Below are 13,158 nucleotides of genomic sequence, written 5' to 3'. Positions count from 1 at the left end.
AGGGACCAGCTCTCTTGCTGCAGTGTCCAATGAAGAACAGGGACAGCTTTTTCAGAGCCTGCGAAGGCCAATCAAATCAGCATGGCACAGATGCAGCATGGCTCTTGGACACCAACATGGCCTCCGGGCAAGCCAGACCCCAAGCATCCCATTGCCTTTGTTGGCAATGGGAGCCAAGGATGTCAACTCAGACCCTGGTTGCAGTAGGGCCATGAACACAGACATGTCCCTCAGTTGCAGCTTGGTCCTGGATGTCACCATGGCACGGGGTGGCAGCACAAGCCACTGGGATCAGTAAGGTCCCTGTAGTGTCACAGCCTTTCAACACCTGCATAACCACAGGTGGCATCTCAGACTCCAGGCATCTCTGTGGCCTTTGATGGCAACATGGACCATGGATGTCAACACAGACCCCAGCTGTGGTAGGACCACGAAGCCAGACAATGGCTGTTAGCAACAGCCTGGGCCAAACATCACCATGCAAGAAAGCTACCCATATCATCCTGCTCCTCACTGCCTTCACTTCACCCATTGTCTCTTTCAACAGCTCATGAACCAGTCTGCTTCTCCTTCTCTCCCATTTCTCCACTATGTATTTGCTCATTATAATGACACCTTTCCGCCTAGCACCTTATGGAACTGGGCAGGCCTGTGAATGTTTTCAGCTAGCCCAGGCCTGGAGGACCCAGGCTGGCCTGTGGGTGGCTCCCACCCACCTGTGCCAAGTAGCATCAGGTAGGTCTGTAGCTAATCTATTCTTTGAAAATTAGTGTTTATCAAATCTCTTCTGTTATAGGAGCTGCTTGTTCATTCCTGGCTGCCCAGAACTGAAATAATCACACAGAAACTATATTATTTAAAACACTGCTTGGCCAATGACTGACTCTAGCATATTCCTAGCATGCTCTTATATATTAAATTAACCCATTTCCAGTATTTTATATTTTACCATGAGGCTTGTGGCCTACCAGCAAAGTTCCAGCTGACAGCTTGTGTCTTTCTCCTCTGGCAGCTCCATGGTGGCTCCTGACTCTGCCTTCTTTCTCCCAGAATTCAGTATAGTTTTCCCTGCCTACCTCTTTTCTGTCCTATCACAGGCCCAAGATATCCCATTATTAGTGAGTGGTATTCACAGCAAACAGAGGGGAATCCCACATCACCCTTCTAGTTTCTAGTGTTAACACACTCTCACTGATTTCATGTTACAATTTTATATATGATTTCTATGCCAATGGTTTGTTAGTCCAGTCCATACCTTCCACACTACTTTCCTGAACTCCTATCTCTTCTATTCTCTCTGGACTTCGGTGTGCTGGAGCTCTTTCCAAACTTTAGTCCTATTCCCTTTGCTTATACCCGTCTTTCTTACTTCATTCTACATTAGTAGCACCACTGTTTGAAATCACTGTGAATCTTTTCCTCTCTTATCCATCCATAATTGAGTCTTCTTAGTTCATCCTCATAAGTATCGTTTGAACCAATTTCTTCATTCCCATATTTACTCTCGCTACCCTTATTCAAGCATCATTTTCACCTAAACTACTGTAATATCCTTCTACATGTTGCTCAGCAGTCATGCCAGCTTCTCATGGTCCATCCAATATGACACTACCAGTGTCATAAATCAAAAGCAGATCTCTTCAAACTCCCACATAATGTACTACTCAGTCCCCATCTCTCTTCTCCAAGTCTTACTCTGCAGTTATCTTAAATGACATGCAATTTCTGGAAGCCTTTAATCCAGTGGTTCTCAATCCTGGATCCCGACCCTGAATGGTCCTTTCACAGAAGTCACCTGATGCCATTAGAAAACACAGGTATTTACATTACAATTCATAACAGTTGCAAAATTACAGTTATGAAATAGGAATGAAAATAATTTTATGGTTAGGGTCACCACAACATGAGAAACTGTATTAAAGGGTCACAGCATTAGGAAGGTTGGGAACCACTACTTTAAGCCTGATTTTGTAGATTTACACTTGTTGCTACTTCTGCTAACCCCACCCTGTCTTATTTGACTCATCTAATCAAATTCTTTACATTCTACACTGGTATCAAACATTACCTATAATAAGTACTTACTGACACTATTTGCTTAGCTAGTTTCTGGGACAATTCCTAGCAGTGATCTCACTGTGATAGCTTGCCTGCTTGACTTCCATTCTTTTTTTTCTGGTTTTTCAAGACAGGGGTTCTCTGTAGCTTTGGAGCCTGTCCTGGAACTAGCTCTTGTAGACCAGGCTGGCCTCGAACTCACAGAGATCCTTCTGACTCTGCCTCCCAAGTGATTAGTTTAAAGGCATGCACCACCACTGCCAGGTCCATTCTTTTCTATGTACTTGATAAAACTAGAGCCAGTTGGAGCTTGAACACAAACAATTAATTAGCTTATTTAACAACTGATGAAAGTAGAGCAGCTGGCAGATTCAAACACAGAAATCCAGTAATGGGGCCGTATCATTTGTTAAGCAATGTTTTGTTGACCCCCTGTTCCTATCTTAGAAAATAGCAAATAGTGAAGACCATATAGTCTTTGCCCTTAAGGAATACTTCAGTCCAGTAGAAATGAGAAGAAGAATATGACGCTGACAGGACCATACCCTGAGGCAGTGGAGAAGCACAAAGTGCTTAACAAGTACTAATAATTCTTAAATTGAGCAAAGGAGAATAGAACACTCTTGAACTGATTTTTTCCAACCTTTTATCCAGTTTTCTAAAAATATCTCCTGACTACACATATTTGGAAAGAAAAATGTCTCCTAAAAGCACTCACTACCAGGAAGCCAAAAGCAATTTGGAAAAGAATGTTATTAACTACAACAAGATTCATTGTCCAAAAGACAAGGCTTGAAATGGGGAGTTAGGAAAAAGGGAAAAGAGAGGAAAAGACAAGAGAAAGAAAATGAAGAGGCATTGAGTCTGAAGTTGGCAGGATCTCATATTTGGTATCATTTGGTTCCCTGAATACAAATTGCAGCTCCTTAATTATGGTTTGAAGGAAGTTGTTTTTCCACTGTGTCTAAATGCTCGTTCCAAGTTAAATAGTGCTTAGCCTTCAACTTGCCCAAGCTCTCACAATGGCCGCCAACTCCAAGCTTCCATAATGGTGTGTAGTATATTTGCAATAGCAAAGGATTAAATGAGAAAAAATTATATCTCTAAGCAAATAATAAGAATTTAGTGATTATTGAATACCATCATTAATATTAGCACAGATCATGGTCTTCATATACCAAATAGAATGTATTTTAAAAACTATGTTCTATCCCAGGCTATGAGAAATGAACCAACAAGCCTGTACAAATTACTACTACACCTTAGAAACACGGGAACTTAATTGATGATACTAGTTTAGTTATGGGTACAAGCTATGCCTAGGAGAAGTTTCCCTGGAAGAACTTTGTTCTATGTATTATAGAGTCTGGCAACAGAACCAAAGTCTCTCAGAGACAAAGGTATGACCTTCTATGGAGCCACAATATTTTGAATATGGTTCTAGAGTCGCAAAGCCTCAATACAAAATGGACTAGAAGATAGTTAACATAAAAGCCTCTATTGAAATTTTATATTAATGTGCACCTGAATGTTCAGAAAGGAAGAATCTATATTGACTGTTGGGTAGCTCTTGTGCAGTTATGCAAATGATAGGTTTCTATAACAGACATGTTTCTCTGACCATAGGAGATTTGAAAGGGGTCATCATCTCTGAATCTGACATATTCCCAAAATAGAGTATTCTTCCCAAGGATATGACAGAGGAAGAGAAGAAAAAAGTAGAGAGTTTTACTCTATTGCCATGCATAGCCTGGAACTCATAGTAATTCTCCTGTATCTGCCTTCAAAGTAGTATAATTATAGGTGTGCTCCACCATACTCAACATCCAAAGATATTTTAAATCCTACATTCATCTTTATTTTCAAGACCCTTGGACAAGGTCATTCTTTTGAAAAAACTCCTACTCAGCACACAGTACCCCAGCTTCCAAGTAAAGCATTTTCACACACAGAGACTCCAATGCATCTAATTCATGAAATGGAATGACCACAGGATTAAATATTATAAAGTAAATGCAAAGACAGAATACAAAACCCAATAGTACTTTTCCTTCTTTAAATTGAGACTGAACTAGGTAGGCCAAAAATAATGCCTTGCAAAGAAAAGAGTGGCCATTTCTGACCAACACAGGATTCCTTTAATGGGAAACTCTTGCTCCAGGGCTCAATTTTAGCATGCCTAAGAGTTTAACGGACACATTGAGTAGGAGATACTCCCTGGCAATTCCTGTCCCTTTTATTCTTCACAGATAGATGCTCCCCATAAAATTTCTTGCACTCCTACATCTCTATAGCCTAGTATCTGATCCTTGGAGTCCCCAAATAATTCAATCATGTATTTTCTTTCTTTTCAATCATTTATTTTCAATGTAACCAAATTCACAAGAAACTGATGTCTTCATTGACCTTGCCCCCATACCCACCTCCTCCTCTAAATGAACCCATCACTAGCCAGGGTGGTTGTACAAGAAAAATAGCAAAAGCTTGATAAGCCTTTTCCCAGCCCTTTATTCTGAGTAGGTGCCTATCTTTGTGGTTGAGGTGTGTTTCTTGTAAACAGCAGAATGTTGGATCCTGTTTTCGTATCCAATCTTTTAGCCTGTGCCTTTTTACAGGTGAGTTGAGTCCATTGACATTAAGTGATATTAATGACCAGTGGTTGTTAACTCCGGTCACTTTTTTAGTATTAGAGTTTGTGTGTTTCCCTTCTTTGAGGTGTGCTGAGTAAAAAACAATGACTTCTCAAATTTTGCATGCAAATGGATGAAAATAGAAAATACTATCCTGAGTGAGGTAACACAGACCCAAAAAGATGAACATGGGATGTACTCACTCATAATTGGTTTCTAGCCACAAATAAAGAACCTTCATCTGGCGATGGACCCACACTGGAACACTGGACTGAGCTCCCAAAGTCCCAATGAGGAACAGAAGGAGGGAGAAGATGAGCAAGGAAGTCAGGACCAAGAGGGGTGCACCCACCCATGGAGACAGTGGGGCTGATCTATTGGGAGCTCACCAAGGCCAGCTGGATTGTGACTGAAAAAGCAGGGGATAAACCCGGACTTTCTGAATATGGCGGAAAATGAGGGTTGCTGAGAAGCCAAGGACATTGGCACTGGGTTTTGATCCTACTTCTTGTTCTGGCTTTGTGGGGGCCTAGCCAGTTTGGATGTTCACCTTCCTAGACCAGGATGGAGGGGGGAGGACTTCGGACTTTCCACAGGGCAGGGAACCCTGACTGCTCTTCAGACTCGAGAGGGAGGGGGAGAGGAGGGGGGGAAGGAGAGGGGGGGAGAGTGGGAGGAGTGGGAGGCTGGGAGGAGGCGGAAAAATTTTTTTTTCTTTCTTAATAAAAAAAAGAAAAAAAAAGAAAAATAGCAAAAGCATCAAAAGTTTATTTCTGTAATAATTATTATACTCAGCCAATTTGTGTATTTTAAAGTATTTTTAAAATTCCATTATTTAGGCATTGTTGATGGGCCAGGTGGTTAACAAAGTGAAACCTCCAGGAAGTCTATAATTGAGGATGGCTACAGAAAAAGTAATAAGTAGAAGGCAACACTAAGATGGGTATTGTATATACAAAACTGTGCCTTTTATCATGTATAATATCATAAATTTCAATAGATTTTTCAGGATCCAGCTCAGCATTGTGTGCTGGAACAGGATCTCAGTCTAGGGGACTATTATCAGATTCACTCTCAACCACAGTGTCTATAGATTAAATGGCCAATTCTATATAAAAACAAGCAATAAAATGAAAATGTAAAAATGTGTAATTAACGTAAAAAATGTGATATACCCAGATCTCATGATGTCTGCTGGATCCAAAGACCTTCCAAAAATATCTTCAGTGATAAAAGGAGCCCTCCAGAGCAAATTTCTTTTCTAACCTCCCTGTTTTTTTATTGCTTACAGTCTTACTCTAAAAGAAACTTTCAGCTCAGGGATGTGTCAGCAACCCGGCTCTCGTATCTGTTACCTTATTGACCATCAGGATTGATTTAGTTGATCCAGGTTGACCTAGCTCCCTCGACACTCCACATGCATCCCTCCAAAAGCTGCACACTTGGTGAAAAGGATAACCTACTAGGAGGGGGAGCATTAATACTATTATTATTATTAATTTGTTAATGAGATGCACTCCCCAGCTAAAATATCCAAATAAGCTCTCAAGAAGTTCATGGTTAAGGTAAAATAAGGAGAGCTTCTAGGGCTAAATGAACCTAATTGTTCAAGTCATCTATAGCTAACATATTACAGCGATGACAAGATAGGTATTTGGGGCTATTAACCTGAAAGTCCTGTGTTTCAGTGTATTTTACTTAAGACCCTCTTCTACCTCCCATTGAAGATGCTAGACATGAGTCACCCATAGCTTCAGGGGAAGTTGTCAAAACATAACTGGAGAATAAAGGTGTCAAAATCTTGACAATTAAGTGTTTCATACAGCAGGGGTTCAGGTGTAAGACAGAGAAGATTTTGAAGCATTTGTAACCTAGTTTTCTTTTTCTGTCCCAGATTCTGCAGAGTGAAGAAAAAATGGAGAAAGACTAAAGACTGTGGAGAAAAGAGTGGTGTCAGAGGGGTAGGAAACAAGCTTCATTAAAGAGAACTCCACCAAAGCCTGTGAGATGGCTAGGTGGGTAGGCTCACACAAAACGTGATGACCAAAGCTGGATCCTTGGATGCCACATGTTAGAATGAGAGAACTAACTCCTCCACATTGTCATCTGACATACACATGGTAGCACACACTTATACACAGCACACACACACACAACTTTAAAAATAATATTATCCAGCAACAGACAGTTATGTGCCCTGAAGCCAACTGATCAAGTATGCAACAGGAACAATGCCTGACCTTAGCAGCTCAGTACTCTAGGTTCCTCTTAAACTCTTGAATGCCTGGACATAGTTAAATGGGAAAGAAATGCCTTAATAATGCCATAAATCAAGAATGATGAAATATACACTGCTACAAATTCGTTTTAAATCTCAATTGGCCATTGTTGTGGAGGTGACTACCTAATCTCAATCTATTGGAATTATTATATCATGTTTCTTCCATTCTTAGTAGTAATTCTGGTAGGACAACATGAAGTCATCTGTTACAGGCTTTGTCCGTTAAAACTTGGTTTTGAAAATGACCACATCTATTCAAATACTTAATACTTGCCTTTTCTAGGTAAAGTTCAAGCTGATATCTCTTGTGTCCACTCTTAAATTGTGGTCAGGATTTAAGAAAAACAATAAGGTTTCCTGGGAATGGTAATTTATTGTCCTTATGTCTGCAGGGGCAGAAGGAAGCAGCAGACAAGCAGAACACAGAAAATGATAGAGAGAGGAAAAACCACACAGGATCTGTGCTATGGAGCTCAACAGATTCATGGTAAGCTATCACGGGCCAAGCCAGAGAAAGAGACCAAAAGGACCAAGTGAAGCAACCTCTGCAGATTGCAGAAGGTGAAAGACCTGCAGAACCAGCGGAAAGCACTCAGGACAGAAAACTTGGGATGAGTTATAAATACTTCCTGGAACTTCCTAAAGAGTCCACCAATTGATTTTCCAATACTAGGTGGCCAGTCCTGAAATCATACACATATAACAATACTATGGGCTAAGCAAGTTGTATTTATATATTAAGGAGTGTGTGTGTGTGTGTGTGTGTGTGTGTGTGTGTGTGACAACAATTAAAGAAAAAGTGGAAATGAAATTGAGAGGGAAATGGGGATTATATGTGAGAGATTAGAGGGAAGAAAAGGAAGAGGGAAAAAATGTAATTATATTTTAATTTCAAAAACAAAAAACTTACAAATAAATAAAATAATTATATACCTATAAACTTTCATAACAAATAGAAGTCACAAGTAAGTATAATTTGATTTTGCACATTTCAAAGAGTTCCACAACTCTGGTGAGTACTTTAGAGTGTACTTGGAAGTTACATTGATTCAAACTTAAGCCCTCAGTTCTAGCGAGCTGTTTATAAGAATACACAGCATCTTTTGTGATTCCCAGTTCCTTAATTGTTTTTCTGTCGTATTTCCAGTAACATAAAATTCCCAGGGCAAAGCTGACAGCTTTACTTAACTAGAAGTGAGCCAATTATGCTCGTTCTTTACTAGGGTCTGCTCAATCTGAGCTACAGTTCAGTCTGAGTAGCAGAGATGTGAAGGAGAAGCAAGCATAAAATGTAAGGCTGGCCATGTGATAGTGGGTTGCCTAGCAACGCTTGCTAGAGGCTTTTCTTCCAGAGCCTCTCAACAGAGAAGCAGGAACACATGAAGAGGAGGGGGAAAAGGAGAAACCGAGAGGCAGAGTGTAAAGTGGAGTCAAACAAAGACAAGCAAAGGAAGGAGCTTCATAAGCAAGAAAAGAAGGGAGAATGGACACAAATTTAAGGAAGGAGAAATGGGGAGAGGATTGGAGACTGAGCAGTGAGATGAGCTCAGATGAAGGGAAAATGAAGAGAAGCAAAGGCTAAACAGAGAGCCATCCAGAGGAGAGAGTGCTAATGGAGGAGGGGAATTGATAGAAGGAGTGACCTCTCCTCCATCAGCCCTCACTGATGGCTGCCACACAAAGAAAGTTGCCCAGTTTCTTCTCATAATTGTCATTTTGTCTCAGACATCAAATCATCAGTGGTAGCAGCACCACTAGGAATTCTTTATAGAGCAATACTGGGTTCACAGCACTGCTTAGCCCAGGAAAGATCCTCTTGTATAACAACTACAGTGATGACTCAGCCCTGGAGCACAGCTCTTTACAGCTGACATCTCTTGGGACCCTTACTGCAGCTCTGTGAGAGGTAGGCAATGCAGGAATCATGACTTTAATTCCACACATGAAGAAACTAAGGCTTTGAAAGCAGGAGTGGCTGCACAGGAGACCTTTTGATGAGAAGAGGTCCAATGTGTAGATAGATAGATAGATAGATAGATAGATAGATAGATAGATAGATAGATAGATAGATAGATAGATAGATAGATAGATAGATAGCTGGGTCTCTGGGGGGGGGCATATCACACAGGGCTGTGGCTCAGGTGCCTGGTCTTGAGAGTGGCATACTAAGTGTGGTGGACCTGATGATAGGAAAGACAATCTCTAACCCTACTGAGGTGGCTAAAGAGCTATTACAAAGTCTTAAGTCAGCAGGAGGCCTTTTCTCTCACCTTATTTCCCCCCATAATGTACAAATGTGTACAGCTGTGCCTCCTTGAGCAGAATTCAATTGACCTGGGTGTTCAGCCAGCTTCGAGAAACTGCATGAGATACTGTTGGCACCCATCATAAAGAAAATCTTGCCTCTCTAATTTCAGAACAATCACTAGTGCTTTAAAAACACCTCTTTGACAGGATAAAGGATGTTCAAAAGGTGGAAACAATTTCTTTTGAGGGGCTGCAAGATCAGGCAGAGAAGAGCTGACAGCTGAGTACAAGGGAAGAGTTGGACAGTTCCTCTTCCTTCTAATGCATCTCTAGTGCATGAAGGATGAGGTGAAGGAGAAATGAGCTCGGGTACTATGTGTAGCACCAATATTCTCTTCTTCTAGTACCCCCCCCATGCCTCTGTCGGGTCCACCTTGTACTTGCTGACAGAATAAATTCCCAAAAAATGCAGTTCACCTGCTGAGCAACCCTAAATAATTTCTCTGTTCATTATAGGATTTGTTTTATCTCCCTGGCATAATAAAGTCCCGTAATGTCGCCTAAGCTTCCCTTTTCAGCTTCATATCTGCACATATATTTAATTAAGCCCAAGCATCCAACAAACTGAGCTACTTGCTAACTCTCAAACAGCCTCATTCTCATTTATGTCTTTTCTCTAGATATGCCATCTCTCCCAACTTCCAATCAAAGGATATTTTCCACTCATGTCTCCACAGAGCATTTGGTCAACATGGCTATACTATTATATTTCCCAAAATTCCTTTTCCCTTGTGTCATATTTTTTTATTTTTTATTGATTTTTATTGAGCTTTACATTTTTCTCTGCTCCCCTCCCTGCCTCTCTCCTCCCCCCTTCAACCATCCCCCAAGGTCCCCATGCTCCCAATTTACTCAGGAGATCTTGTCTTTTTCTACTTTCTACTTCCCATGTAGATTAAATCTATGTAAGTCTCTCTTAGTGTCTGCATTGTTGTCTAAGTTCTCTGGGATTGTGGTTTGTAGGATGGCTTTCTTTGCTTTATGTTTAAAAACCACCTATGAGTGAGTACATGTGATAATTGTCTTTCTGTGTCTGGGTTACCTCACTTAAAATAATGTTTTCGAGCTCCATCCATTTTCCTGCAAAATTTAAGATGTCGTTATTTTTTTCTGCTGTGTAGTACTCCATTGTGTGAATGTACCACATTTTTCTTATCCATTCTTCAGTCGAGGGGCATTTAGGTTGTTTCCAGGTTCTGGGTATGACAAACAATGCTGTGTGAACATTGTTGAGCACATGTCCTTGTGGCACGATTGAGCATCCTTTGGATATATACTCAAAAGTGGTATTACTGGGTCTTGAGGAAGGTTGTTTCCTAATTTTCTAAGAAATTGTAACACTGACATCCAAAGGGGTTTTACCAGTTTGCATTACCACCAGCAATGCAGAAGTGTTCCTTTTTCCCCACAACCTCTCCAGCATAAGTTGTTATCAGTGTTTTTGATTTTGGCCATTCTTACAGGTGTAAGATGGAATCTCAGAGTTGTTTTGATTTGCATTTCTCTGATGATTAAGGATGTTCCACATTTCCTTAAGTGTCTTTCAGCCATTTTAGATTCCACTGTTGAGAGTTCTCTGTTTAGGTCTGTACTCCATTTTTTTTTTTTTTTTTGGATTATGTGTTCTTTTGACGACCAATTTCTTGAGTTCTTTGCATATTTTGGAGATCAGACCTCTGTCTGATATGGGGTTAGTGAAGATCTTTGCCCATTCTGTAGGTTGTCATTTTGTCTTGTTGACCATGTCCTTTCTTTTACAAAAGCTTTTTCTGTTTCAGGAGGACCCATTTGTTAATTGTTTCTCTCAGTGTCTGTGCTGCTGGGGTTATATTTAGGAAGTGATATCATGTGCCAATGCGCTCAAGTGTACTTCCCACTTTCTCTTCCATAAGGTTCAGTGTGGCTGGCTTTATGTTGAGGTCTTTGATCCATTTGGACTGAGTTTTGTGAATGGTGATAGATATGGGTCTATTTTCATTATTGTACATGTTGATATCTAGTTACGCCAGCACCACTTATTAAATATGCTTTCTTTTTTCCATTTGATATTTTTTGCTTCCTTGTCAAATATCAGGTGTTCAAAGATGTATGGATTGATATCCGGGTCTTCTATTCAGTTACATTGCTGCTTCTGTCTGTTCTTATGCCAATACCAGGCTGTTTTCAGTACTGTAGCTCTGTAGCAGTGTTTTAAAGTCAGGAATTTTGATGCCTCTAGAAGTTCCTTTTTTGTACAGTAATGTTTTGGCTATCTTGGGCTTTCTGCTTTTCCATATGAAGTTGAGTACCATTCTTTTGAGGTCTTTGAAGAATTTTGCTGGGATTTTGATGGGCATTGTGTTGAATCTGTAGATTGCTTTTGGTAAGATTGCCATTTTTACTATGTTAATTCTGCCCACCCAAGAGCATGGGAGATCTTTGCACTTTTTGGTGTCTTCTTCAATTTCTTTCTTCAAAGATTTATAGTTTTTGTCATGCAGGTCTTCCACTTGTTTGGTTAGAGTTACTCCAAGATATTTTATGCTATTGTGGCTATTGTGAAGGGCAATGTTTCTCTGATTTCTTTCCCAGCCCTTTTATCATCCATGTATAGGAGGGATACTGATTTTTTTGAGTTAATCTTTTATCCTGCTACGTTATGTTTATGAATCGTAGAAGTTCCTTGGTAGAATTTTTGGGATCGCTTATGTAAACTATCATATCATCAGCAAACAGTGAGAGGTTGACTTCTTCTTTTCCAATTTGTATCCCCTTGATCTCCTTTTGTTGTCTTATTGCTGTAGCTAGGACCTCAAGAACTATATTGGATATGGAGAGAGTGGACAACCTTGTCTTGTTCCTGATTTCAGTGGAATCGCTGTGAGTTTCTCTCCATTTAGTTTGATGTTGGCTGTTGGCTTGTTGTATATTGCCTTTACTGTGTTTAGGTATTTTCCTTGTATCCCTGCTCTCTCCAAGACCTTTATCATGAATGGATGCTGTATTTTGTCAAAAGCTTTTTCGGCATCTAATGGTGGTTTTTATTTTTCAGTTTGTTTATATGGTGGATTACACTGACAGATTTTCATACGTTGAACCATCGCTGCATCTCTAGGATGAAGCCAAACTGATCATGGCAGATGATGGTTCTGATGTGTTCTTGGATTTGATTTGCCATTATTTATTTAGTACTTTTGTGTCAATGTTCATGACTGAAATTGGTCTGTAATTCTCTTTCTTAGTGATGTCTTTCTGTGGTTTGGGTATCAGGGTAATTGTAACTTCATAAAAAGAGTTTGGCAATGTTCCTTCTGTTTCTGTTGTGTGCAGTGATTTGAAGAGTATTGATATTAGTTCTTCTTTGAAAGTCTTGTAGAATTCTGAGCTGAAACCATCTGGTACTGGGCTTCTTTTAGTGGGAGACTTTTGATTACTGTTTCTATTTCTTCAGCAGTTATAGGTCTGTTTAATTTGCTTAAATTTTCTGGTCTTGATTTAATTTTAGTAAGTGATATTTATCCAGAAATTTGTCCATTTCCTTTAAGTTTTCCAATTTTTTGGTGTACAGGTTTTTGAAATATGACCCGATGATCCTCTGTATTTCCTCCGTGTCTGTTGTTTTGTCCCCATTTTCATTTCTGAATTTGTTAATTTGGATATTCTCTCTCTGCCTTTTGGTTAGTTTGGATAAATGTTTGTCTACTTTGTTGATTTTTTCTTGAAGATCCACTCTTTGTCTCATTGATTCTTTGTATTGTTTTCTTTGTTTCTGTTTTGTTGCTTTCAGCTCTCACTTTGATTATTTCCTGCCGTCTAGTTCTCTTAGGTGAGTTTGCTTTCTTTTGTTCTAAAGTTTTCAAATGTTCTGTTAATTCACTAGTGTGGAATTTTTCCCGCTTCTTT

At 39.9% G+C, this 13,158-nt stretch overlaps 1 pseudogene; it reads left to right on the top strand.

The window, feature by feature from the left end:
* Nucleotides 1-608: 608 nt before the first annotated feature.
* Nucleotides 609-13,158, top strand: part of LOC101983120 — a 33,029-nt pseudogene continuing 20,479 nt past the window's right edge.

This window comes from Microtus ochrogaster, unplaced genomic scaffold (genome assembly GCF_000317375.1).
Source record: "Microtus ochrogaster isolate Prairie Vole_2 unplaced genomic scaffold, MicOch1.0 UNK45, whole genome shotgun sequence".
Classification (NCBI taxonomy): Eukaryota; Metazoa; Chordata; class Mammalia; order Rodentia; family Cricetidae; genus Microtus; species Microtus ochrogaster.
Note: the sequence above shows the minus strand (reverse complement) of the source record. Positions and strands in the feature narration are given on the sequence as shown.